This window comes from Cherax quadricarinatus, chromosome 78 (assembly GCF_038502225.1).
Source record: "Cherax quadricarinatus isolate ZL_2023a chromosome 78, ASM3850222v1, whole genome shotgun sequence".
NCBI classification, from domain to species: domain Eukaryota; kingdom Metazoa; phylum Arthropoda; class Malacostraca; order Decapoda; family Parastacidae; genus Cherax; species Cherax quadricarinatus.
Window position 1 is genome coordinate 20,259,010 of NC_091369.1, and position 4,154 is coordinate 20,263,163.

Sequence of the window (4,154 nt, forward strand, 5' to 3'; positions counted from 1 at the left end):
TGTTATGGTCATGTGTTCTGTTGAGGTTGATAAGGAGATGTTTGAGGGGGGGGGTTTATGTCAGAGTTAAGTGTTCTATGTATGTAGTAGGTGCAGTAATAAGTATGGATGTTTTGTATTGTGAGTAGGTTAAGAGTTTTGAATATTGGTTGCGTGTGCTGTCTGTAGTGGGAATTTGTTATCATTCTGACTGCAGCCTTTTGTTGGGTGATTAGTGGTCTGAGATGGTTTATTGTTGTTGAGCCCCATGCACAAATTCCATAGGTGAGATAGGGGTAAATAAGTGAGTGATATAGGGCCAGGAGGGCTGACTGTGGAACATAGTACCGTATCTTCGATAGTATGCCTACGGTCTTGGAATTTTTTTTGGAAACTTGTTGTATATGTGTTTGAAATTTGAGTCTATTATCAAGGTGGATTCCTTGGAATTTTCCCTCTGTGAGTTTTGTGATAGGCGATCCATTTATCATTATGTTGAGAGACACATCTGCAGCTCTGTTACCACACTGAATGTAGTAGGTTTTGTCAATGTTTTGAGTAAGTTTGTTGGTCCTCATCCAGGTTGATATTTTCTGTAATTCGGTATTTACAGTATTGGCTAGCATGACTAGGCTCGGGTGAGAGTAGACGTATGTAGTGTCATCTGAAAATAGTGTGGGTTTGAGTAGTTGCGATGCATTTGGTAGGTCATTTATGTATATGAGAAAGAGAAGAGGGCCTAGGACACTTCCCTGTGGGACACCAACTGTAATTGGCTCTGCGGAAGAGTTTGCCCCATTTGTGTACACATATTGGCTTCTGTTGCTGAGGTATGGCTTTAGGTAGTTGAAGGAGTGCCCTCTTATACCATAGTGCGACAATTTTATATGGAGCAAGTCGTGGTCAACTGTATCGAAAGCTTTACGTAAGTCATGAAGATCCCAAGTGGGACTTCTTTTTTCTCTATTGCTGTATAAATTTGTTCTAGCATGTGGATAACAGCATCATTAGTATTTTTATTAGGCCTGAACCCAAATTGACAGGGGTTGAGTATGTTGTAAGAGATGAGGTAGGAATAGATATGCTTATGTATTAATTTTTCAAAGATTTTAGAGAGAGGGTGAAAGTTGGATATTGGCCTATAGTTATTCAAGTCTGTGTGGTCTCCTTTATGGATCAGGGTGACCCTTGCTATTTTGAGAACTGTAGGAAAGGTAGAGGATTCAATGGATTTGTTAAAGAGTGTTGCAATGATTGGTGATAGCACCTGTGACACTTTTTTGCATATAATGGGTGGTAAGGTATTTAAATCTCCTGTCTTGTTTTTTAGTTTGTTGATAATAAGGGAGACTTCAGTTGGGTTAGTAGGAGCTAGGAACAGTGTGTTCGGGTAGTTGCCAGTGAGGTAGTCATTGGGTGGGGTATCTGAGCTTGGGATTTTATTGGCAATGTTTTTTCCTATAGTGGAGAAGAAATAATTGAGTCTGTTTGATGTTTCAGTAGGTGGGAATATGGGTTCATCTGGTTTTGTTAATTCAATTTCGCTATTTCGTGTTATCTTTTTCATTCATAGTATTTCTGATAGGGTTTTCCAGGTCTTTTTTATGTCACCTCGTAAGTTGGATAATCTGTTCTCATAATACAGTTTTTTAGCCCTTCTTATTAGGCTGGTAGGATTGACGAATAACGTTTTGTTTGGTCTCTTGTTATGTGGCCCATTCTGTACTGTTTTTCATATAGGTGTTTTGTATTTATGGATTTGAGGATACTGGGTGTTAGCCAGGGACTGTTCAGTCTCTTTGCAGTCATCTGTTTAGTTTTTTTTAGGGCAGTGCTTGTTATAGAGGTATTGGGTCATTTTTAGAAAATTATTAATACATTCGGCAATATCTGTATAGATTTCTAGCTCAGTGTGCCAGTCAATGTTTGTCACTGCTGCTGTGAAGTTATTGATAACTGTCTCACTGTGAAGTCTGAAAGTGACCTTAGTAGTGTCTAGCGGTAATTTGCCAAGGTTTGTTATGAGGACGGTTGGGTAATGGTCTGTGGTATTATCTGTGATTATGCCTGATCTTAAGGGGGATATTGTGTTGGTAAAGATGTGGTCTAGTAGGGAAACACTAGTCTCTGTAACTCATGTAGGTTTTGTTACTGTTGGTAGCAACATGCAGTTACCCATAGTGTTTGTGAATTCAGTAACATGTGAGTCTTGATCTTGTAGGAGATTTATATTGAAGTCACCTGAGTGTAGTAAGTGATCTTTGGTCATGCATGCATCAGTTATCATACTTCCTAGGTTTTCACTAAAACGGCTAATGTTTGACTGTGGAACTCTGTAGATGTTTATCACTGTGAGAGGTTTTTGTAGGTATTTGGATTTGAATTAAGGTATTATATATCCCCCATGTTCATCCCTTGTGCAAGTATTAGTGATACATTCTATTTAGTCTGAGTAGTATATAGCTGTGCCACCCCCTTGTTAGTCTGGCCTACAGTTGTGTATGGCTGTGTAACCAGAAATGGCATAGACATCTGTAGTATCAGGCTTTAGCCAGGTTTCAGTGAGAGTAATGATGGATATACTGGCATGCAGGGAACTTAGTTATGCTATGAGGTCATCGTAATGTTTATTTAAAGATCTGATATTGTAGTTAAAGACAGTTATATTTTTGTTGGCTCTGAGAAGTGCCTTTGATTGTTCTGCTGTGTAGTAATTACAGTTACTGTTTGATTCATTTAAGTCATTAGATAAGAGGTTGGTATCAGGATCAATGCTAGTTATCATAAGATTTATAGTGAATCTATAGTTACAATTAAGTATAAGACAAAGTAAATATTCTAAAGCTATAAAATTGCACCTGAATTATTTTAACAAATGTAAAAAAAATGAGCTAAGGTAGCTCTTTAAAGCTAAAATAAATGAGGCAATACAAAAGGGACTAAAATAATTTGTGGTGAACAAAAAAGTGGTAATCAAATAAATGAATATAATGGCAAAATAATGAGCTTATTACACTTTAGCACCTGAGAATAGCACCTTGATTATTTTAACAATTTTGAATATATGAATTAAGGTTGTTAAGTAAAGCTAAAATAAAAGAGAAAAAATATAAGGAACTAAATTAAGTAATGGTAAACAAAGTTAAAATGACAGATAGTCACTGTGATATAATATTGATTTGGGAATAAGATCTGATTTGTTATATATAATAAGTTGGACAATATATTGTACTATAAAAAGTAAAAAAAAAATAATATGAGGTAGTTGGTACTAGTTATCAAAAGATAATTAAGGGCCTTGAACAATGATATAATTGAAATATACACTAATTGCACACACAGTATAGTCACTAAGATATGAAAATAATCTTAGAGTAGGAATTATAATATAAACCTATAATATAAACTTATAATATAAAAATACAAATTAAAATGGTACTTGCAATTGCACTAGGGTCTGATATAGGTTGTTAACAAGAACAATTGCACTAGGGTCTGATATAGGTTGTTAACAAGAACAATTGCACTAGGGTCTGATATAGGTTGTTAACAAGAACAATTGCACTAGGGTCTGATATAGGTTGTTAACAAGAACAATTGCACTAGGGTCTGATATAGGTTGTTAACAAGAACAATTGCACTAGGGTCTGATATAGGTTGTTAACAAGAACAATTACACTAGGGTCTGATATAGATTGTTAACAAGAACAATTGCACTAGGGTCTGATATAGGTTGTTAACAAGAACAATTACACTAGGGTCTGATATAGGTTGTTAACAAGAACAATTACACTAGGGTCTGATATAGGTTGTTAACAAGAACAATTGCACTAGGGTCTGATATAGGTTGTTAACAAGAACAATTGCACTAGGGTCTGATATAGGTTGTTAACAAGAACAATTGCACTAGGGTCTGATATAGGTTGTTAACAAGAACGATTGCACTAGGGTCTGATATAGGTTGTTAACAAGAACAATTACACTAGGGTCTGATATAGGTTGTTAACAAGATCAAGAGTATAACTAGATTTAAATTGACAAAATAAAATTCACAAATTAAAGTACCAAAAGAATAATAAGTAAAAAATAACAATGGCAATGACTTTGTAATAATATGATAGTAAGATGGTAGATAGGTACACAGGTACACAGGTACACAGGATAATATAAAGGTT